The following is a 25,803-nucleotide window of genomic DNA, read 5'->3' as shown; positions in this document are numbered from 1 at the left end:
CCAGAAAATCCATCCATCCATGTTCTAACCCGCTGAATCCGAATACAGGGTCACGGGGGTCTGCCGGAGCCAATCCCAGCCAACACAGGGCACAAGGCAGGAACCAATCCTGGGCAGGGTGCCAACCCACCGCAGGACACACACAAACACACCCACACACCAAGCACACACTAAGGCCAATTTAGAATAGCCAATCCACCTAACCTGCATGTCTTTGGATTGTGGGAGGAAACCGAGCCCGGAGGAAACCCACGCAGACACGGGAGAACATGCAAACTCCACGCAGGGAGGACCCGGAAGCGAACCCGGTCTCCTAACTGCGAGGCAGCAGCGCTACCACTGCGCCACCGTGCCGCCCGCCAGAAAATTGAAACAGAAATAACTGTTTTCCCTTTGCTGTCTTCCTGCGCTACCCTTCTATTTTTTTTCATTGCCTGTGTGTCCTTTTTTTATTGTATGGTAACTGCTACCTGAAAGTGTGGGCTAAAACCTCTCCAGAACCCAAGTTCTAAATCCAGCATTCTCTAAAACTGACCTGTGCTCTTTACTAAAGACCAGCTAACTTTTCTCCATTTTATTGCATGGAGATTCATAGGCTGTCTTTTTGAACAACTGGTCAGTCAGGTTTTGAATTACTGAACCTAAGTGTGTGTGCTTTTAATTACTGCTGGCCCTAGCACAGCTGTTAGGACCCTCACACCCCTGTGCATTCCTGGCTTGCTAGCTGAGCTTCCTGCTGCACCGTCCCCCATCCTTTGTTCTTTGGCTTGTCCTGTTTCATTCAAACCAACTCCTAAACTGGTGCGCTTTCTTTCCAACTCAGCCATTCTTGCACTAGCACATTCAGACCTTTCACACACAAGCACTTGAATTCCTTTCATTTCCATTGTTCTTTGTTTAAATTCCACACTTTCTTTACTCAGTCCCTTTAAGCCATTATCCAGTTCATGCCCTCTAGTCAGCAATTGCCATTCACACTCACCAGCTCCTCTGCCTTCTATCTGATCTCTTTGTCCTAAATCAAATTCAATGCAGCACTGGTTACCTTTCCTAACAGTGGTGAAATATCTATCAGTGTAGCATGCTCTTTAAATACTGGACAGACCTCAGAATTACTTGGAGATTGTGGTGCAGTGGAGAATAAAGGAAGAAAACACCCTTGCTGTTTTCCTTCCTTTCATGTCTCTCCTTTTCCTCACACTCACATTCCCACTCTTTATCTGAGCACACATCTGTCTCATGTAAGTCACCCACCCATGTTTTAGGGTTCCAGTCCGATCTGGTTACTATTGCCCTAACTTTCACCATGGGGTTTACATTTCTTTTTCCACTTCTTTCACTGCTTTCTACTTTAGCAGCGGTGTTCTACATGCTAACACTTCACAATTATCACACCAACTGTTACATCTTTCAAAACTCTCACTCAACATTCCATTTTCACTTTCATTCACTTTGCTATTTTCTTCCTTATCATGATCTTCCTTATTACCAATAATACAAGCTAGTAAACCTCTTATAACAGCAGCTGTCTTCTTTAAACCTGATCTCTGTTTTCTTGCTTTTAATCCTTCCAGCCCCTTCCATTTTGTGGCACACTCAGCTCAGCTTCTGCTTTCTCTACCTGAACTACAGGTTTCCTAGCTTTAGCCTGCTTCCTCTGCCACTCCACTGGAAGATGGCTGACTTTAAAATGAACTTAGGCATTTCTAAGTCTACAATTTACTCTAATACAATTTGCCAAATTCGTTATGGGTTGGCCTACTTTTGCCCCTGTAAGCAAACATACACATACATACACAAAGATTCTAAACGAATAAGTACCGTATGAATAATGAATGCATGTCCCATCACTCCCTAGCACTTTAACCACTTAAATGCCGTATGAATGACGCATGCATCTTTCACCACTCCCTAGCACTTTAATTAGGGACTCACTACCACCAGTACTAACAAACATGCGGGTGTCCTTGTGACACACATGAAGTCTCTACACTTTGTTGGTTATATTCCATTCAGCAACCAAACAATGTTTTACTTCCACCGCATTTGTACACTGGGTGCCCTAAAATTCACATACATAAACAAACACATACATCAAAACAGTATTTGCAAACAGGGTGCAAAACTTGGTTACCCCAAAATCCTGCCGACTACGCCAATTGTTTTATCTTGGTAGAGTAATATATATTGCTCTACTTTCCCTATTGTATTATTAATATGTAGCCTTAGAATGCCTAATCTCACAGACTTACCACTGTATATAACTTATCCCCACCTTCCCTTCTATATCTATAACCTCAGGCAATTAGATGTAGTAAAAGACAAGCAGGATTTAAGTTACACATAAAATAATGTATTACTGATAATATTCATAAATAATAACAAAATGCAAAGTACATTTGAATATTGGCAACCATACAACCTGATAAAATGGTGATGTGTAATTCAGGTGGCACACAGACTTGCAGTTACTTAAAATGTCTCTAGTTAAGGCATCGTTGGTGCTCAGCTTTCAGCCACATGTCTGTTCAATATGGCTGCTGAGCTGTGCTCTTCATTGTGTTGTCTTCATCATCACAGGTTAGCAAGAGAGATGCTTCTTCATCATATGTTGGTTATAGAGAGAATGTGGTTGAGCAAGTACATTTATAGATGTTCTCTCCAATTCCTAGAACCAATAGGACATCATGGTACTTAAAGGCTTCCGAGACAAGCCAATTCCAAACAGCCATATCTCAGACCAATGGGAGCGATAGTACATTTAACACCTGCAACCCCCCGAAGACCATATGTTAAGCTAACCTGGCTTTGTGTGGGGGATCAAACTGGTTTAAGACACATCCCCCAAATCCTGTCATAAAATTACAAAGAAAAGTCGTACACATGGGGGGGATAAACAAGAATGCCTCTCACCACCACTAAATGACATTGGTTTGCCTAAATTATAAATAAAGACATACAAAACATTTATCAAGTTATATGTAAAATCTCCCATCACAACAAGCATCAAGGCTAAGATCGGCCGACCATTTTCCTTGCGCACGACTGACAAAAGGTCCGATGCCTGTCAAACAGCGCACCCGACAACAGGCAGAGATCAGAGCGCGGGGGGAAATGCCCATTAACCAGGTGGCAGCAGGTGGGTACCGGAAATGCCAGGGGGGCGGGACATACACCTGTCAAAATCTGATGATGTATAATAGTGACGCCCCTATACTACTGACAGGTGTTCACGGTGAAGGTCGAGGGTACCTGCTCTGTGTTCAGTTGGCCCCCTTTAGCACTTTATAGAAGGTCCGGCCGTCTCTTCATTTCCACAGTGTGCAGCACCTGCTTAAAGACCTTGTTGTACGTCCAGCTGGGCAAAGACCAGGTAGGCCCTCCTGGCACCAATCATCCTCTTCATTAATTTTTTAACTCTCTGCTTCTCCACCTTCTCTACAAACAGCAACACGACTCTCAGGTGAATTCCTGTCTTTCTGGTTTTGTAACTTGGGATGTGGTGCTCAGTTTTGTCACTTTGTCGAGATGTTTACTCCATTATGTGGACCTGTTTTGTAAGTTGCTTTGGATAAAAGGGTCTGCTAAGCTGTAAATGTCTCCTGAGGTTCACCATTTCTCAGAACTGCCTGCTGCCTAATCTCCCATCTGCCATTCCAGAACACACGCTTATTTCATTTGGACCAAAGTCTGTCACCATGGTCCTCTACAGCCTGGTGTCCATGGTGGGAGAGCTGCTGGTGGTCAAAGCCCCTTCAGTACAATGGCCTGCTAAACGTATCCTGCAGACCTCCGGGGGCTGCTGCTCAGCGTCCTAACCAATCTCTTCTTTTAATTGGACGCCGCTATAATTTAAGTAGGCTATTATGAATATTCATGAATGGAGATGTGTAGAAGTATGCAAATGAACTCGGAGCAGGGACTGTGAATTAGAGCCGCGAGGACGAAATCACGTCATTTACACGCAAACCAAGTGGCACAAGAGCAGGGCCTGCTTACTTCGAGCCGTTTCTCTTTTTGGAGTTTTACAGGAGACGTGCCGAGACTGAGGACGTCCTCATGGAGTTCCCAGTGTGTGTGCAGCGCCGACCGCCATTGTAAGTCGAAGGCTCTTTAGAGCAGTGGCTCCCAAACTTTGTTCTGGGGACCTCCTGTGTCCGCAGGTTTTTGTTCCAAGCAGATTCACAATAAGTGATGATAATTCAGCTCATTTTGTTAGATGGAATTTTTTTCCCTCTTATGCTGCATTCAGAAAAGCACAGCAGTGTGATTTTTACATTCTAAGACATTTACAAACATTTCTGTTTTTTTGCTGTAGCGTTACCTCTTTTGGTTGTTATTCGTGTTGTTATTCTGTGTTGTCTGCTCCCTTAATTGGGAGTTGGATGGAAGAAAAAACCTGCAGTCCCATGGGGTCCCCAGGCCTGAATTTGGGGACCACTGCATTAGAGGATGTGTTTTAACACCACAGCCTACGGTAACAGTGGAGCTTCGTGCCCTGTGATTGGCTGCGTCAGGTACAGGGCGGGACAGAAGACACAGAGAATGAAAAAGGAGAGGTGGGCATGCGCAACGTTGGGCGGGGATCGGGGACCTTTTGGCTGAGAGGATTTGGTGCAGACAGCGACACGGAAATCTGACAGGAGCCTGGCCAGGGCAGGTGAGGGGCCTTTGCCAATATGACCGACCCAGTGACCCGATATTTGTGCGATAGTCATATGAGCGCCAACAAAACAACACCCATTAAAGCGTGGCGTCAAAATCGCAAAAGTTTCATTAAATATGAATTACTAGTTTAAAGCATATATAATAATGTTTATTTTAGAAGTCAATGTTATGAGACGCGGCACGCAGATAGTCCTTAAGATCACGCCCTGCATATGTAGGAAGAATTGCAGCAAGACGTCTTGATAGCGGAGCGTATTTGGACTTGCTGGCTGGCTGCCTGACTGCTGGTAATTCCGCTTTGTATACGACGTGTTATGCCAACCCTCGACTGAGCTATTTGTTCGCGGCATGCCATCAGCAACACGTTCTCGCATGTTCCACATGGTGATAGGAAACAACGGGTTGGCTCGTCGAATTGTCTTCCCAGTAATCATAAAGATTCTGGAGACTGTCGGGTCTACTCTCGCTCAGTTCATTGAAAGCGGACCCAACATCTTCCGGAGGAACGAAACTCAGTGCAATTCGCATCTTTGAATACAGTTATAACGTAGCACATTACGTGTACATAATGCGCACGTACGCGTCCCACTCTCTTGGCCTCTCTCGCGATTTTGTCGGCGCTCATTTGTCCGTCGCAGTTTAGTTGGCGCTCATATGTCTATCGCGCTTTTGTCGGTGAACCACTGACCCGAATGGCCTCTTCTCATCATGTCATTGATTTAATTAAACATCCACTTTGATACACCGATGGGAAGGTGTTAACGAGCAGATCATTTCTGACCGTAAAATCATTCAAAGACTTGACATCACTTACGGTGTGCAGAAGAGATCTGCAGTGCTGGGCAGCTGGGCGGTCTGACTGAGGGCCAGCAGGGGGCGGTGGCCTGTGAATTTAAAAGGCTTGTGTTTGAATTGGTCTTTAAGCAGCTGACATGACATTTTGTTTTGCTCTTTTGTTTCTAGGATTTCTTTGTCTCGTAGTTTTAAAGTTTGTTTTGTGTTCTTCATTTTTACTGCCGGAGATGTTCAAGTTTTAACCTCATCGGTGTAAGGTGGTGCTGGGGAAGTCGGTTGTTTGGTTTATTCTTTTACTTTTCACTGATCACTTGTGTAGAGTTTGATTGGTGTTTCGTTACGAGGGGGTAATAACTGGCTGTGATGAATAAATAAATAAATAAATAAATAACCGTTGGTGCTCCTTTTGTTCTTTCAGTCACTTGAATTGGACCTGCAGCCAGGATGATTCATCGTGAACCCCGTCACCTCATCTATACATGTTGATTGGTAAGCACTTTTGTATTATTTCATATTTAGTGGATGATTTATCTAATTTAAGTGCATGTAACGTTTTTTTCATCTTGTATTGAATTTATTAAAAACATGTAACGGTCCACACACTCGAGTCAAACATCTTCTTCTTCTTTCAGCTGCTCCCATTAGGGGTCGCCACAGCGGATCATCTTCTTCCATCTCTTCCTGTCCTCGTCATCTTGTTCTGTCACACCCATCACCTGCATGTCCTCTGTCACCACATCCATGAACCTTCTCCTAGGCCTTCCTCTGCTCCTCTTACCTGGCAGCGCCATCCTTGGCACCCTTCTCCCAGTATACCCAGCATCTCTCCAAACCAACGCCATCGCTCCTCTGACTTTTCCTCCCAACTGTCCAACCTGAGCTGACCCTGTAATGTCCTCATTTCTAATCACAATCACGTCAAACCTAACAAAACTAAATTCAATTCAACAATTCTGGTTTTTTTTTTTCTGAAGCTACAAATGCTACAAACTCTCTTTTGTTGTTTTCTATTATTTTCCTCTTTTCCTGTGTAGTTTGTTCCCTTCATTTAACCTGAACAGTGACAATTAACAACCAGCACAAGGGACGGCTGGCAGTTTATCCTGGCAGAACAGAACGATGGTGGAAGGCAGGTTATCAAGGACACTGCCTCCCCCAGGACAATAGATGGCAACTTCCCTGGACTGCAGCGGTGCCCCAGATGCCCGTAGGGCACTATGGGACTTGGAGTTTGTCAACACAGCCGTGCTGGGTCCCGTGGGTGCCACCAGGAGATGCTGCAGGGAGAATGGGGAGTCCCTACTGTTTACATAGCTTGGAAGTGCTGACAAGTCACCTGGACGGAAGGACAGAAGCACGTCTGGGTCGACGACGACATGAAGGCCTGCCGGAGACCCAGTAAGCGAGCCGAAGTCAAGAGGAGTAGCACAGAGCTTGCTGGGAGGTGTGGAGGAGAGATTTGAGTGTATAATTATTATTAATCGATGTGGTAGGAAGGGGGATTCTGGGTAACTGGAAATGATGTCATCAGGGTCAGCAGTGGGAGGACCAGTGGTGATGTCATTGAGAGGCAGGCAGGGCCTTCGGCTGAACTGCAGAGGAACAAGAGGAGAGGATCAGGTGAGAGCACCAGCCCCTGGTCTGGCTGACAAATGGCACCGCTGGAGCTTGTCAACTGTCCCCCCCGTGCACACGCACGTGTGTGACAATAGCCTCAGGCCTGACTCCAGAAAGTTCCAAACCAGTTTGGCAGATTCAGAGCACTTTAAAGAGTAAGTCATTGCAGGTTTTGTCATATCTTTGCCGTTATCTTGATGTTTAAGAGTTATACTTTTGCAGTTTTTGACCTTAGCCTCACTAATGAAAGACACACGACATGAGCCTGGCGATGTACACTGTAACTAATGCCTGGCCCACAATACGCTGGCGTTTGCTCATCTCCTCCGCTCTTGCACCTTCGTTTCCTGCCACCTAAGGAGTCTACTGAAATAACGTTTTACCTGCGAGTCTTGTGTTGTATCTCGTCTGTCTTTTGTGTGCTTTTCATCACTCAGGTTCAGGTGGAGGAGCCTTTCGCACTTCAGCATCAGGACTTGCCAGGCAGTGATTAGTGGCATTGCCTTCATGGGCAGCATCTGGAAGGCCCGACAAAAAACAAAAAAAAACTGTTCGGTCGACAGCCAATGAAGGGCCAGAGCGCCAAAATTAAAACTGACGAGAAGGAAGTGATCAGGAGGAATAGTTGGGAGGGAAACTGGAGGGACACCATCAACAGCGAGGAAGAACAAAAAGGTCGAAACATCTCACCTGACAAAGGGACAGGGTTAGCGAGGTGCCCACCTGCACGCCCTTCATTTTCTTTCTTGAGACCGTCATTATACTTTGACTGGCCGATTTCAGAGGGTGAGATCTGTGACCTTTTCTGTTTTCCATTTGGGATTGCGCAGTCATCCATCTTCCCTCGACTCTTCCCAGTCTGATGTGGTTCTCCTTCCTTCATGGACAGTAACCCTGTGGACTGGGTTGGTGTGCATATTTACCTGTCGCTAGTGTTTTATTTCTATTTGTGATCATCTGTGAGCCTCACCTGAAGAGGGGCGTCTTTTTAAAGTTTCTTTAAGTCACACTGAGAGTTGTGTGTATATTTATGGACTAGCTGTTCTCAGCGGCTCCGCCAGCGTAGTAGCGAAATGGGAACAAACTTTAAAAATCAATAAACAAAAAATGGTAGTGTTAGCTAAACGGAGGCGAGGGACACTCCAAAACGCAGAGGTAGACCGGCCCCCCACTCCTGATGTCACGCTTCCCCATCCGCTCGGCCCCGGATTAGCACAAATGAATGGCTACTGCAAGTGAACTGTGATTCTTAGCGTGATGAGACAAGTCGCAAAATCAACCGGAATGTTCAAGCAAATTCTAAAAAAGACCCAATCTACATCCATTAAGTAGTGAAAAGTGGACCGACAGACTGACAGACAGACAGACCGATGTTGGATTTTATATAGAGAGATATGTATTTATGTGAGGTTTGTTGGGACTGGCTGTCCTTTCTAGATTAGATTAGATTAGATTAACTAACTATATTCTAACTAGATTCTAACTAAAAGTGGGTATTTGGTGTGTTTTAAGGGAGTATCTACCGTATATACTTGCGTAAGTAAATCGATCAGAAAATCAGACCCCGACTTCAACGCCCTTCCAACCTCACATCAGTTTCCTCAGACGCATCAAAGTTTGTTGCAGCAGCGCAGTTACCAGTTTCATTTGCTACTTCAACGATGTTTAATTTAAAAGCAGTTTCATATCTTCTTCTGATCAAACCATCTCCATTGTAGATGAGGGATGCTCTTACGATAACGGTGTGTGAGATCCAACAAACCCAAAACAGTGCAAACGTCGCTTCAGAATAGTGCGGGTATTAAATACCGTGTGGTGACGTAGGCCCAATAGGGAGCGCATTGCCACACCCACCCACATACAGTAGATCAAAGGGCCGTGTGCTCCGTGGTGACTCTCTCAGGGGGCAGGCGGGCATTAGCATATCGGAATGTCTTGGACCAACCTGGACGCTATCCCATGCCCCTGGTTCATGAAATACTCGAGTCACTGCATGGAGCAGCTGTTTTTAGTACATTGGACCTCCGCAGTGGCTATTGGCAGGTGCCGATGGATGAGGGGAGTAAAAAGAAGACGGCCATAATCACCCCTGAGGGCTTGTTCCAATTTAAAACCATGCCATTTGGCCAAAAGAACGCTGGTACCACTTTTCAACGGCTCATGGAACAAGTGCTGAGGGGGTTAATCGGGAAAATCTGCTTTGTATACATTGACGATGTTATTATTTACTCCCCTTCAATTGAACAGCATCTCCAGGACTTGGATACCATCTTTCATCGTCTCCAGCAAGCACACCTCACCCTGAACACAAAAAAGTGTACCTTCATTCAACCACAAATCCATTTCCTCGGGCATATCGTGTCTGCAGAGGGGGTCGCTGTAGACCCAGAAAAGATTTTGGCCATCCGAGACTACCCCACACCCACAGACTTAAAATCTTTACAGCGTTTCTTGGGATTGGTGGGGTGGTACCATAAATACATCCCTCGGATGGCCGACATAGCGGCTCCCTTAAACCAATTAAGAAAGAAGGATGTCCCGTGGGAATGGACCAAAGAATGCCAGGACGCCGTCGAGCAATTGAAAGAAAAATCTGAATTGAATCTACAAAAGCCACCCGTCCTGGCCCAGTCTGATCCACGGCTCCCTTTTCAAGTACATACGGACGTCAGCAACCTGGGGCTCGGGCCGTGCTCATCCAAAAAAAGAACCAGGAAGAGCGCATCATTGCATATGCTTCGCGAGCGCTGCACGGCGCCGAGCTCAATTACTCAACAGTAGAAAAGGAGTGCCTGGCGGTAGTGTGGGCCGTGGAAAAATAGAAACATTTTCTAGAAGGGGTTGATTTTGAAGTGTACACAGACCATCATGCTCAGACCTGGGTGTTTAGTCACCCGAAGACATCTTCCCGACTGACCAGGTGGGTGCTGCGCCTCCAGAATTTCACCTTCAAGGTGACGTACCGGAAGGGCTGTAGCAACATCGTGCCTGACGCTTTGTCTAGGGCATCAGAGTCCTCGGGGATGGTATGCTTGGCAGTAGCGAAGAAGGTATTTCCATCACTACCTAGTACACTTTATGATCTGGCCCAACAACAACAACAACATCTATTTATATAGCACATTTTCATACAAACAGTAGCTCAAAGTGCTTTACATATTAAAGAATAGAAAAATGAAAGACATAATTATAAAAAATAAATCAACATTAACATCGAATAAGAGTAAGGTTCAATGGCCAGGGGGGACAGAAAAAAAAAAAACTCCAGACGGCTGGAGAAAAAATAAAATCTGTAGGGATTCCAGACCATGAGACCGCCCAGTCCCCTCTGGGCCCAAGCACAAGTTTCCAGCCCTTTTTGCCAAAATATTAGTAAGGAGCTGGATAAACAACGCACTGACCGGGTACACGTTGTGGGCCTCCAGGGAGTTCTGTATAGATCTGTTCCATCATCCTTGGGGGGCCTGCAACAACAACTTGTGGTCTCGGAGGCGCTCATCCCCGAGTTTTTGAACTTTTTTCACGCCAGCCCTTTAGGTGGTCATCTTGGCCGGACGAAAACCCTCTTGAAGATTCTGGGGGTGGCGTGGTGGCCATCGGTCCGGACAGATGTTTGCCACCACGTGAAGAACTGCCACACGTGTCAACAGCTAAAGAACCCACCTCATAAACCATCAGGGATGTTGCAATCGACTATCGCAGTTGGACCAGGAGAGACTTTGGGGGTCGATCTGATGGGGCCATTCCCGATGACCAGCTCACGGAAGACTGTCCTGATGGTGGTAGTGGATTATTTCTCTAAGTGGGTGGAGCTATTTGCACTGTCTGATGCCTGTGCTAGCAAGGTGAGCTCCACCCTGAAGAATGAGATATTCACCCGCTGGGGGGGTCCCGAAGAACATAATCTCGGATAGGGGTCCCCAGTTCACGAGTTCAGTCCTTGATGATCTCTATACAGCCTGGGGAGTGAAGAAAAATCTTACAGCATACCATCCCCAGGCCAACATGACTTAACGAGTGAACCGGACCCTGAAGCACATGATTGCCTCCTATGTGGGTGAACGCCGTCAGGACTGGGATAAATGGCTCCCCGAGCTCCGGTTTGCCCTGAACACCACAGTGCACGAGGCCACAGGTGAAACGCCTGCTTTGGTGGCACTAGGCAGGCAGCTGAAGGGCCCGTTCGACCGACTCTTACCCGGAGCCCCTAGTTCACAAATCACCCTTCACAATAACACTTTAAAATTAGAAGAATTTCGGCGGAGAATCCAACAGAGGTTGGTGGAATCGACGTCCAGACATGCCCGGTTATATAATGCCCGGCGGAAGGACGCACACTTCAAGCCGGAAGACTTGGTCTGGACTAGAGCCCACCACCTCTCGGATGCCAGCAAGCGGTTCTCCGCCAAGCTTGCGCCTAAATGGTTAGGTCCAGCAGTAATTGTGAGTCAAACCAGTCCAGTTAATTTCCAAATTCAAAGGTGTATCGGCACTAACTCCAAGATTGACACTATTCATGTGGCCAATATCAAGCCGTACCTTGGTCCTCCCTTGTCCAAGGTTGTTGGGGGAAATGTAGCGGGGCTACATAGTAGTAATAGTGTTTGTGTTCGTACCACGTGCGTCTTGTTTCCATCGTCCCGTTTACTGTTTGTGTGTGTCAGTGAATGCCGTCCCCTGATGATGGAAGGAGATCGCAGCCCCAAACCTGGAAAACACCGGTTTTCAATTAATCAATTACATTCGTCACAGGACTATAAAAACAATCAAGAGAAGAGGAAGAGGAAGGAGATTTTCGATATTCGACCAAGAACCACCTGTACCTGCTGTATTTCACATCGCACATTTCCATCCAGTTTGTTTTTCATTCCACCGGACTCACTCCAACACCCTCATCATCGAGAGACCCCAGGGTCGGATCATTTTCCACCACCGCCGAGGATACACGGTGAGGCTGTTCCATTTTTTCCGGGAATTACAAACACTCCATATATCATTTAACCAGTCATCTGCAATCAGGACAATTGTTACTGGGACTCAAGTTCACGACCGTTCATTTCTATATTTCATTCATTCTTTGTTGGTATTTGTGTTGTTTGTTATATGTTACAAGGGCAAGGGAGGGGTAGTTGTATTCATCTAAGGATTTGTCACGGTGTTGCTTTGGTGGAGGGATATTTATAATTTATTTAGCTTTTCTGTTTCATTTAATACATTTTATCAGTTTAAGTTTACATATCTGTTTTGCTTTTGTGCTTATTTCCACCGTCGATTGGGGGGGGAAAGGTTTAATTTGTTAAAGGTACGGCTTGATTAGATTCAACCTCAGCAATTAATCCAGGCCACAGGTCTTGGAGGTGTAGCCGGCGGCCATTACAACTTTGTTATTTTCTTTTTCATACTGATCTTCCATTTTACCGATAATGCAGGATTGTAAATCTCTTATACCAGCAGCTGTCTTCTTTATACCTGATCTCTGTTTTCCTGCTTTTAACCCTTCCATTTTGTGGCAGCTCAGCTCAGCTCATCTTCTGCTTTCTCTACCTGCACTACAGGTTTCCATTTCCAAGCTTTAGCCTGCTTGCCTCTGCCACTCCACTCGAAGATGGCTGACTTTAGGCATTTCTGAGTCTACATGCTACTCTGATACAATTTGCCAAATCCGTTACGGGTCGGCCTACTTTTGGCCCTGTAAGCAAACATACACGAAGATCCTAAATGAACACACACACACGCACACGCACACGCACACGCACTGCCCGTCACTTCCTAGCACTCCAATTAGGGACTCACCTCCACCAGCACTAACAAACACGCGGGTGTCCTCGTGACACACATGAAGTCCTTACACTTTTTTTGATTATACAACAATTTTTTACTTCCACCACATTTGTACACTGGGTGCCCTAAAATTTAAATACAAACACACACACACATCAAAACAATATTTGCAAACAGGGTGTAAGACTGCTGATCAATATTAGGCTGGCGCCTTTATACACAACCACTTACAACACTTCAGGCACAACTGGTTCCATTGCTTTTGTTGAAGTGAGTTGCTCAGGGTCACATGGTGTCGGCGGTGGGATTTGAACCCACAACCTCCAGGTTTGAAGTCCAAAGCCTTAACCACTAAGCCACACTGCCTGCCTTTATGGCCTTCAGCTTCTTTTAAGCTGCTCTCTCTTGGATCATTTTATTTCAATTAAAGGGAGTTCTGTCTTCTCCAAATTGTTCAAAATGTCACTAAAAATGCTGGAATTTCCTAAGGTGTATTGAAAGACCTCCACCGTATCTACTGATTGCAGTCAACTTTCAGTGTCCGTCTTTGCTTTACCAGCCAACTGAGGACGCTTAGCAGCTGCCTTAAAAGCTTATGAAGTTTACATGGAAAGCCCAACTTTACATTGAACAAACAGAGATAAGGCAAAGCACGTCCATCTTGTGTTTGTGAACTCAAATGATGTGTCGCGTTTCACAAGATTCAAACACAGAAAACAGAGAGCCCTGGAACTCAATACTCAAATGTCCTCCCAGCCTCAGCTTCTTTCTGGCATGCTGTGTGAAATTCCGACGTTTACTCAACCCCTTCCTGGGTGTACCAACACCTTCATCCACAGTGAATTACGACATCGGAGATACAACTGGGTACATTTCTGTTGTTTTACCAACTGCAGCACAAGTGGGTGAAGGGACTTGCTCAGGGTCACTCGGTGTCAGTGGTGGGATTTGAACCCACAGCCTCAAAGTCTGAAGTCCAATGTCTTAACCATTGCCCGTGTTTTGCGTCAGATATTCTCCTTTTTTTTAGGTGATCACAGTTCCTTTAAAGGGTTTTGGCACATTTAACGTGACACATTATGTACACAGAGAGAAATATGGTGCCAGGGTTGTCTTTCAATAAATACGGACAAACGTTTACTTTACTGGTTGACATCTTTGGCTGTGCTGGTTCAAATAAGCACACGGTTTTAGATTCAAATCCCTGTGTGAGCAGAGAAACAGAACACACCTCTAAGTTTTATTTCTCAAACATTCAAAGGTGTTCTGAACAATGTCTGGAGTAACAGCGGTTGAGACTGGGGGGCACAGACACAGTGGAGGGACTGTAAAGTCTCTGAAAAACTCCACAAGCAGACCCTGCCCAGAAACAGCCCTACTCCATGTCGCTAGCCCCCAACTACTACCTGCAGGCTTTAGCCGGCCCAGGCCCAAAACGGACATGTTATAGAAAATATTTAGTAAATGAAAAAAAAAATGAGAATGTTAAATACGAAGTTCAAACATGGACGCTATTCAGACTAACTGGTGCAGTCCTCCCACAAGCTCTTTGTTAACACAGCAGGAGACTGAAATAATCAAACAGGAATTTCCTTTAATCAGTTAGGATCATTTATATAAGACGTGTAACTATGAAGAATTGCAAAACACGCCAATCGGCATACAGATAAATGATACAGATGAGAAACACACTGCTCTTAACTATTGTGTCAAGTGCCAAAATAGTTAATGATTATGAGTTGTAGATTGATACCTGCTTAAAAGAAACAAGGCCTCCTACATGTAAACTGTTATCAGAGATCAAAATCTAAAGTTAAATAATTGTTAGCCTTTTGAAGGCAGCTTCAAGTGCATTATTCACTCACATGAAGTTGGCTTTTAACAAAAATAAATCAAATATGCCTTATAAGGGAGCGGATAACCCTAAAACCCTGGCTTGCTGAGACCCCAAAAAAAGAATCTTTATAAAATTGTTAATTTATTTAGAAAAAGCAAAAACAAAATTATAAAAAAAAAAAAAACACAAAACTGGGGAAAAGTGTAAAAAAAAAAAAAATCAACACACAACCCAAGGCTGAGAAGCCCCAATATGATCTCTACAAGTAAAACACAAAAAACAGAACACCAATATCTCCTAGAACTCCAGCAGTCAACTCTTAGGGATCCACTACTGGAACCCCCACTCAGACCTCAATATAAAGGCAGAGGGAGGACCCAGCAGCACCTGGGCTTCCACCCACAAAGCTCAAGGACAAGTGCAACACCTGAAGACACAGCACACAAGAAGCAAATAACGAGCGAACCTAACAGACATCACGCAGAATCATGAAACACCGACATTCAAAAACGAGAAACATGCAACAGAAACCGCACATGAGCCAGAAGATACACACTGGCTGAAATGCAGAGGAACCCCAGCTGTCTAGTCCTCTGATAAACTGACCATTAGAACACTCTGGACGAGAACAGGCCATTCAGCCCAACACTGCCCTCGAGTCCTGTCCACTTAATTCATCCAGAGAAGTCAAGTTTTGAAAGTCAGTTAGGGTTAGGTCGCCTATTCCAAGTATCTGTGGTTCTCTGTGTAAAGAAAAACCTCCTAATGTTTGTGTGAAACTTACCCTTCACAAGTTTCCAGCTGTGTTCCTGTGTTCCTGATGAACTCATTTTAAAGTCACCGTCTCGACCCACTGGACTGATGCCCTTCATCATTTTACACACTTCAGTCCGGTCTCCTCTTCATCTCTCTAAAGGCTCAGCTCTTTGAATCTTTCCTCATCACTCATCCCCTGTAGCCCCCTGTAGTCAGCCTAGTCGCTCTTCTCTGGACCTTCTCTTGTGCCGTTATGTCCTTTTGTAGCCTGGACTCCAGATGAGGCCTCACCAGTGTGTTATAAAGCTTGAGCAGACCCTCCTGTGACTTGTACTCCACACATCAAGGCGCTATATAACCTAAAAACTGCACAATATGAAGCAAAAATGAATTATCAGCAAATAAAAACATTAAAGTGCTTCAAATACACACCACAGGATGACAGGCAAGAGCTGTGTGATGTAACTTCTACAAATGGGGGTTACACTTTCTACTTCACACATAGTACATTATAAAATGTGTATACACACACACACACACACACACCTTTAAATCCTGTTTTGAGTGAACTTGTTCTTCAGTAAGCACCTACTGTTGTATCTGTTGTGGCTGATGGCAGAAAGACTACAAGCTGAGGTACAATGAGAGGACAAGTTGGCTCCAGCAGAAGCTTTGCTCAGGTTGCTTCATTCAGGACTTATGGGTGCACACACACACACACACACACACTTTAGGTTCTGCCCAAGAAAATAAAACACTTGCTTTCTCATTCAGGGGTTGGGAAGATCTTAAGATCATGAAGGAGCAAAGAAGATGTTAGGATTGAGCTCAAAAGAGAGGAATAGTAAACACACTTGGCCAAATTAAAACCTTTAAATATTTAAATAAATTAAATCAGAGACTCCAAAATTACACAATTCAAAAAGCAAAGATACACACTAAAATGAGATACTGTAGGTGTTGAAAAATGTATTACAGAATTACTATTTGTGTGATGCTGTTGGAAAATTGACAGCATGTTAAACACAACTCATAATCTCTCTCTATATAAAATCCAACATGTCTGTCGGTCGGTCTGTTTGTCCCCCTTTCACTACTTAACTGATTTAGATCGAGTTTCTTTCTATAATTTGCTTGAATATTCCGGCTGATTTTGCGACTTCTCTCATCCTGCCAAGTATCAGAGTTCGCTTACAGCAGCGATTTATGAGTGCAAAGCGAAGAGAGGGGCTGCGGTCCCAGGGGAGGAGGAGGATAAAATGAATCAACTGGTGCTCAAATTATTTGACATGTTGTCTCGGACATACACTTCAATAAATACCATTTTAGAACACAATGATTCAGTTTATTATCCTACAGAATTTTTTAATTCCATTAATCCTCCTGGCATGCTGCCCCACAACTTAGCATTGAAAGCAGGAGCACCAAATATCCTTATGAGAAACCTGAGCCCACCCAAACTTTGCAATGGTACCCGTCTCCAGGCCGGTCAGCTTTAGAACAATATTATAGAGGTGATAATCATCACAGGACGTGGCACTGGCCAGAGGGTTTTAATCCCTCACATGCCCCTAATTGTGACGGATTTGCCCTTTCAATTCAAGGGATTACAGTTCTCAGTGAAGCTTTGCAATGCCAATTAACAAGGCCCTCAGGTTGGCAGCGGTTGATCTTAGCTCACCAGACTTCTCAGCTTTCTCAGACTGGTCAGCTTTACGTCTCTTTCTCCTGGGTTAGTTCCCCAAGAGACCTCTATGTCCTCAACCCGATAGCAAAATCAAAAATATTGTGCATCAAGAGGCCCTCGGATAGGAAAGCTTTCAATATACATTCTTCTCAATACAAATTACATTTTTTTTTAAAGTTTGTCCTGTTTCACTACTACGTGGATGGAGCCACAGGGCACATTGAATATGCGTGTTTTATTTAGGTCCATTTTCTATTTTAGAATGATTTAGATAATGACTCTCAAGTCATGGGCTCAGAGCTCATGTGGAGAATGGCAGGCAGATACAAAGGACCTCATTAAATTCTTAATATTCATGAGGCAGTTCCCCAAGACTGTCACATTTTGGACAAAGATGCAATTCTGGGGTGTATGCAACATAGATATAGACAGCAACACTGAGAAAAGAAAAGAAGTGTACATTGCTCAAGAGTGTCATTGTTTATTAGAATGTATATGTTTAAGCTTAGCTAAAGTGAGCAGTGTGTGTATGCTTGTAAGAATATGTGAAATGGAGGTTTGGGACTTTGTAATGAACATCCTTCACGCTTATCCAAAAGTAACGTAATCAACAATCAACCAGACCATGGGACATATCAGCTGTCCCAAAGTTTGACTGGTGCAAGTTTTTCATTCTGGAAAGGGGCAAGTCAGAAGGACCCTATCAATTCAAAGGATTTTAAAAAGGCCCTCACTGCCAGAGACGCGTCAGACCCGCCAAGACTCATGAGGGGAGAGAGAAACATTCACACAGAAGACAACTTGGGCCCACTTTGTTACGTTCAGACCACCTCTCCACACCCAAGCACCACACCTGGTTTAAGATGGCAAAGACTGCACAGCTAGAGCTTGCTGTGTGACCCCATTTTGTATCGTTCAGGTTGTATGTTTTAATATCTAACATTCACACCTGCTTTCTCCATCAGATAAACATAAGCATTGCTAAAGTTGTCCTGTTGTTCACCGACATTAAGCAATGACCGATGATTGTTAATAAAACATTTAGGTTACGTACGGTCAGCGGTAGTGGTTAGCCCTTGGCTTCAGGTTAAGGCCGTGTAGCCCTTTCAAAGACGACCATCAGGACACGAAAGTCTGGCTCATATCTGATCTAATGAGCAATATGAAGACAGTTCATCATGTAAATGAATCCCGTGAGTGGAGCAGCTTCAAGCCCCTGGTAAAGGAGTTGAGTTAGCTGGCCTTGGCCAGTGTTCAGATGTTCTTGCTTTGTATTTGAGCTGAGTGAATGGTGAAGAGGTCAGTTTTGCAGGACATACGTGTGAATCAAGGCTAACAGTTTAGGAATGTCCACTATTAGCTTGTCCATCAATACAAAAAGAACCTTTAAGGTTAAAATGCCATTCCTGCAAAATACTTAAAATTTAATTGAATGACAAACAAACACAAAACGTACCAACCAAAGTCAAAAATTAGAAATAACAATAAATCAAAATTGTTCAAGAGTGCTTAATGTTACTAAATGGGAAACATAAAAGGGAAGATAAAAAAACACCACTGCTGCTAAATCCTGCAAATGTCACAGCAAAGGTGCTGTGGTGGCAGGCGTCTTAAACTGGTAATTGTGGCCTTAATCAAGAGGATATCTGTGAGCCCTAAATGACTGTAATGGAGTACTCAGAGACCAGAGCAATATTTCTAACATAAGGGAAGACAGAAAAATGGAGCAAACGGGCTGCCAGGTACAAATTACAAAACTCGGGGAACAAAAAAACCTAAAGAGTACCTTTTAACATAAACTCAGACAACAAGAGCAGAAAGGCTCCTTCTGACTTGGGCTCAGGTAGCAAGACAGTAATGCCCTGTGATGAAGCCTTGGCCAAGACTTGAGTACGGAGATGACTGGAGGGCCGGGCATATGCTTGGGTGCGGAGAGTGGCAATGGCTGACTGGGGACACCCTGAGGTAAGAATGACCTCTACTCGGAGACTAACAAAACTGTCAAGTGATCTCCTCCCAAGACTTTTACTTTCCTTCTTAAAGGAGGCTACAGAGGTAGCTACTCTAAAGCCAAAGCACTGACTCATTAACGGCAAACTGAAAGGCACTGGTGACGTCCATAGCATCACTTCAAACTGTTAAAGGCTTCTGGCAACTCATATTCATTCAACACTTTAAATTCTTCTTAGTATTTCTGACATGGGCACAATATTGATATCCCTGATTAGGACACCACATTTCACTGTCAGCACTGGTACAACCGAACTTACTTTATTGCTTTATTGAATACGGTTAACACTGCTTTGAATATCGATGTTCTTCCCTACCAACCAAATTAAATTGAATTTACCTCTTGGCTGACTAGAGCTGTGAGAGTTTGATTTTGGCCTGGCAGTGGCATGCTGTAACAATTAAAATCAGCTAAGATGAATAAAACTACCAAAGGCAAAAATTCCAAAATTTAACAAAATATGAAATAGTTCGAAATCATCCATCCATTATCTAACCCGCTATATCCAAACTACAGGGTCATGGGGGTCTGCTGGAGCCAATCCCAGCCAACACAGGGCGCAAGGCAGGAAACAAACCCTGGGCAGGGTGCCAGCCCACTGCAGGGCACACACACACACACACACACACACACACACACACACAAAGCACATACATGGGACAATTTAGGATCACCAATGCACCTAACCTGCATGTCTTTGGACTGTGGGAGGAAACCCACGTGGACAAGAGGAGAACATGCAAACTCCACATAGGGAGGACCCGGGAAGCAAACCCGGGTCAGTTTGAAATCAGGAATTTCAAAAATGTATCATTTAAATCAAAAAAAAAAGGCTAAAAAAAACAAAAAACAAAGATCAAAACTGTTCCAAACAAATGAATTGGTATACAAAGGAACATTTTTGCAATGTTAATTCTGAAAATGTTCAAAAGTTTGCGTGTCTTGCTTTGTGTGATGCTCTACTCATCATGCATTTATGATATTAATTTTTCAACTGTAAAGTCTAATGAACTCTTAAGATTATATCTGAATTACATTTCCTAACTTAAAGACTAAATGCAATACAAAAAGTAATAAAAGTGCCCATCACTTTAGATTTAATTCACTTCATGATGAATCTGCACACAAGCACAGCTTGTAGCAAGGTGAACAAGGACAAGCAGTGAACTGATCCAACATCTGCACCGGGCCATCTGCTAATGAGATCACTTTGTAAACCTGACAGAAAAAAGAAGTAGTAGTTTTACAGAGACAACTAAAAGTAAATAAACACCGTTGTGGACATGATCCAGGTTATACATCATATTCAAAAATCACAGCAAAACTCACAGAATTGTTAGACTCATTTCTGAGGGTAAATCTAAATGTTGAGGATTACAAACTTCTTTGAAGAAAAAAAAAAAAAAATCAATAAATAAATCTTACTGTCCCACTGACGGCTCTTCCGATTTTGACAAAGCTGTCTTTAATTGTTCAAGAAGTAAAAAACAAACAGGTGATTATCCATACAACACCATTCTGTTCATAGCCCGGATATGTCTGTACAGAAAATCTGGGCACCCCTGGGTAAGCTGCACGTTTCAGTGAATCTTAAAGCAAAGACCAACTTAGCACACCACACTACAGGACAGAATATTAAAACAGGATACATGTCTGCACATGGAAATATTTATTAAATATACTATTGATATTTATTCTGCACAATACAAAAGCTTGAAAGGAAACATTAGGAAAATTATGGGCACACAGTCCACTTCATCGTACTCAGGACAGCATGTGTCCCCAATGATTGATGGCTCCTTTGGCCAAATGTTTCCAGTTCAGATGCATTTGGGGATTTTGTTGGTTCTCACCGTCTACCACAAGCCCCACAGTGTTAGGATTTGAGTGCAACACTAAATCCAGGGCCAGCATTCCAATACACAAAAATGTCAACACTCACGCCCGAGGGTTTTAACAGTTTTAGCTCCAACTAGTCAGTGTAGGGATGTATTTATAAATGAGAAGAGCAACTTTGATTTATGAGCGCGTTTATGATCAGCATTAGTGAAATGTCTACAGGATACAAAAATAAAATTGTGTAATTACAGGGTTATGGTTGCCCAGCGGATAGTTGGCTGTCCTCTCCCCTCACTAGAAGAACAACATAGTTCCTGTTGTCTCAGGAGCGTCAACAAAATTCTTCAGGTGCCATCACACTCAGGACATGCATTGTTTGAACACCTGCCTTCAGGCAGATGTTTCAGATCCATAAAGACCAAGACAAATAGACTGAGAAACAGTTTCTATCCTTCAGCCAACACCACGCTGACTGCTGCCATGTGGTCAATCTGACCAAGTTAACAATAGATAAGGGGCAAGTGCAATATACTGTATGTATGTATGTATGTATGTATGTATGTATGTAGGAGTGGAAAACATTGTTCTGCTGTTATGGACAATTTTGGATACTTATTTTATTCCCTTATTTCAGTTGTAACTGGAGTAATTGTGTTTTGTTTTTATTTCATTTTTTTCTGCACTGGAAAATTGCACCTAAAAAGTTTGTTGTACAATGTCTCATCGCTACAATGACAATAAAGATTTTGATTTGATTGATTGATAGATAATGTACCAAACACCAAAATAACCTTCTAACACACAGAATACAGCTGAACCTGTAAACAAACTTGTAGACGGGCTACATAGTAAGGATTTATTTTATGTCTGTGTTGAGTTGTGTTTTGTTTTCATCGTCCCGTTTACTGTCCGTTATATGTGCATCAGTAAATGTTGTCCCCTTAAGTGAAATGGGGAAGGATGACAGAGAGGGACCGCATCCCCGAGACGGAAATTGCCTGTAAAGCTCACCAGATACATCCGGGACATTCCGTATTTAAAAAAGAGTGAAAGGCAAAAGAAAAGAGAAGAGAGGAGAGGAAAGAGAGAGAGAGACAGGAGACAATTTACCCATTCAATTACCAACTCATCACTGCCGTTCACTGCATCATTCTACTGCTTGCTTTTTCAACATCCAATTCAACTTCACAACAGCCAGTGTCGAGAAACCTCGGGGTTCGGATTCATCCCAGCCATTGCCAGGACTTTCACGGTGAAGGAGCACGATAACACTACAGCCAGTATCAATACCATCGGACTTTAACTTTAGACTCATTTATCAGCACATTTCAACTGTCATATATATATATATATATATATATATATATATATATATATATATATATATATATATATATATATATATATATATATATATATATATATATATAAAAATAATCTGCGTTTGTGTTCTGCGTTTCTATTAATTTACATTATTGAATATTTGTTTGTGGGCGGCACGGTGGCGCAGTGGTAGCGCTGCTGCCTCGCAGTTAGGAGACCTGGGTTCGCTTCCCAAGTCCTCCCTGCGTGGAGTTTGCATGTTCTCCCCGTGTCTGCGTGGGTTTCCTCCAGGCGCTCCGGTTTCCTCCCACAATCCAAAGACATGCTGGTTAGGTGGATTGGTGATTCTAAATTGGCCCTAGTGTGTGCTTGGTGTGTGGGTGTGTTTGTGTGTGTCCTGTGGTGGGTTGGCACCCTGCCCAGGATTGGTTCCTGCCTTATGCCCTGTGTTGGCTGGGATTGGCTCCAGCAGACCCCTGTGACCCTGTCTTTGGATTCAGCGGGTTAGAAAATGGATGGATGGATGGACGGATGAATATTTGTTTGTTGTTTTTCCATTTACAATATATTTGTGTTTGATTTTACATTCCTGTCTACTGTTTGCTGGTTATATCGTCATGTGGGGAAAAAAGTACAACTTGTAAGGAGTACGACTTGTTACTAGATCAAGAAGACTCAGGCTATCCAAAGTCTTGGTAGTGCAGGGGCCGGCCGTTACATTATTATAGTAATGAAGAACCAGAAGCAAGTGTAATGTACAATAAGTATATTTTTTATTTAAATAGATAAGACAAATGCTTGAACATAAAATCACTTTTTCTAATATTAAAAGAATAAGGCACATATGCACCTTCAACTTCCAGACATGTTGTTATGTACAAACACTGGTAAACTCAAGGCTGGATTGAATTTCGCGATATTTATTCTAACACTCATAAATCTCACATCACCCACATTTTAGGACTGCCGTGGACTTTCTAAGGATTTACTCTGGGGGTTAACAGGGGAGGATTGGGGTGAGTGCACACCCTGGTGAAGCGTACAACTTCACACCGAGCAACACAAAGACCACCTGCGTATGGCTATCATGTTACTTGGGTCACATGCGGTCTAGCACAAGAGAAAACAATCATTATCACTGCACTCAATAGATTTATCCGGGTATTTCCCAATGCAGTTTTTGGCCCGAATTCCCCAATGCAAGGCCATTTTAACATATCTGCATGTGCCAATCTGGGGTTCCCCTCTCACATCACTTTGATCCTTTAGTAATCTTTATCCAAATTACCTCCAATTATTCAAGCAGCATATCCTTCACCCAATCTGTCAGGTGGTCATTAAAGCATTCATTCATTCTCAACCTGCTTATTCCTTACTAGGTCCAATAAACCTTGGGTCCAAAACAGGAAGAACCCCCAGATGAAATGTCAATCTTCTGTTGGGCATAGTCATTCAAACTGGAAACCAATGCAGGCATGGAATGATAGTGCCCCCTCCACACTGTCAGTTATTGGTCAGGTGTTTTTACAAATTCTATCTCTATCCTCCTACCTTTATCCAGCATCATGGGTAGCACATCTTCAGTCTGTTAAAACATTGTATTGAAAGGTGAATTGGCACCATCCTTGTAATGTGAGAGAAAAGTTTAATAGGTTGGCAGAGAGAAGGAGATAATTTTTGCAAATAATTCTTAGCAATGCTTCTGGAAAGATGAGATACGAAATATGGCCAATTACAATATAAACAGAATAAAAAAAAATTAGCACATTCATATTTTATTAGGATACGAAATCTTCAGGGACATGGACCTTCTGGACTTTCAAATTTTCAATATTTAAAGGATACACTACACTAAATAGGCTCTGTAATAAACAGATAAAGAAATGAAACTCTGCCAGCACTCAGCAGTGCCTCCAATGTCACCTCAAGCTCCGTTTATCTTTCCATTTTACATATTTAACAGAACCACCTCAGTGTTTCAGTTCAGTCATAAAATTACAAGACAACACCTCCCTCGACACCAACCAGCCCCACAAAAACTCACTTGACCGATTTTGGACGTGTGATGCTTTTTCTTAATTTCTCCATTTTTCTCGTAATCAGAAAGCCTACTGAGAAAAACAAAAAACAGGTTTAAAATTCTCCCAGTGCCTTGAAAGAAGGTTTAAAAGCTGCATGACAAGCTCAAAATACAATACCTCAGTTCAGCTACGACTTGAGCTGACAAATGAATCAAGCGGTCCTGACAGATATGCCAAGCTTTCATTTGTAAAAACAGTAGCAACATGTGCAAGACTTACTCCGGATGGGCGTACGAAAGTTAACACAGCAATGCCACGTTCTCCAAGGTGCTGAGCTGCATTCTCTCACGGACTCTCTTCCGATGCTCGGGCTGAAGGCAGTATCCAATCCGCTCACTCACTTGCTGCACTCGCCTCTGAAAGCGCAAACGGTCCCTCGCCATTTCTTGCCAGCACTCCCCACTTCGGGCAGCACGGGCAGCATGTGCCCAAACCAACAAAGGCCGCACTTGAACAACTGTATTAAACTGCACCTAAAATTAAAAGCCAAGTTTTTCATGTGCCTACTTCCTATTGCGATATTCACTTCATAACCATGTGGTGAAAGGTGGCTGTTCACACCACTGCACCACTATTACCACACTGCACCTCCATTACCACACTGCACCTCCATCACCTTGTAATGGGAGTACACAGAGACACAGTTGGCAATTTCTTAAAGGTAAATCACGCAAAAACATTAGGAAGGTTTTCTTCACACAACTTGACTTGATGTTATTTTGGAGGAAATAAGTGGATAGAACTGGTGGGCTGAACGGCCGGTTCTCGTCTAGATTGCTCAAATGTCTAATGTTCTTGCTTGCTTTGTATGCTGTTAGCATTTTAATTAGAATTGCTTTGAAATGTGAAATAGACAGGGGATCTACTCACTTTTCATTAACATTAAAAATAATCATTCAAGTGGTACTGCTAAAGTAATTTGGCCAAGTCAGTTATAGGAACTTTTGGGCTCACTTGAATTACAGTCATTTTTTGCCATACTGTATATGATATAGAAAATGTGGCCCAATTGTTAAATCTAAAGACAGAACACCCCTCATGTAAGAACTATAGACAATCATTGAGAGAGGAACTTCTCAGTTATTAATGTAGTCAGACCTCATTACTAACGTCCAGCCCAGGTATTTAGAATGAGGGCGCTGCCTACCTGTCACAACCAAATTGCTCTTAACACCCCAGCCTCCCATGAATAGCATGGAGAACTACTTCATGAACATTTTTACCTTTTTGCCTCTCTTTCGCTCATCTTGAACTGGAAACTTCAGTCCTTCTTCCTTTCGGATCCCAACTTCTTCACACTGGCTTTTCAGCTGTGAGGATTCTGAATCTTCCATACTGAGGGTCACCAATGATTTTGCATTATTACATCTGTATTCTTTCACCTTTGTTGTGTTTCCTGTAGTTGATC

At 43.4% G+C, this 25,803-nt stretch overlaps 1 long non-coding RNA gene across 2 annotated transcripts in view; it reads left to right on the top strand.

Annotated features, from left to right (window-relative positions):
* The first annotated feature begins 5,879 nt into the window (after positions 1-5,879).
* The window catches only part of LOC120532266, a 31,919-nt gene continuing 11,995 nt past the window's right edge, over positions 5,880-25,803 (top strand). For both annotated transcript variants that reach the window (XR_005634267.1, XR_005634266.1), the window contains exon 1: positions 5,880-5,952. This is a non-coding gene — a long non-coding RNA (uncharacterized LOC120532266). The remainder of the gene's footprint in view (positions 5,953-25,803) is intronic.

This window comes from Polypterus senegalus, chromosome 7 (assembly GCF_016835505.1).
Source record: "Polypterus senegalus isolate Bchr_013 chromosome 7, ASM1683550v1, whole genome shotgun sequence".
NCBI classification, from domain to species: domain Eukaryota; kingdom Metazoa; phylum Chordata; class Cladistia; order Polypteriformes; family Polypteridae; genus Polypterus; species Polypterus senegalus.
This window is presented reverse-complemented; position numbering and strand designations above follow the sequence as displayed.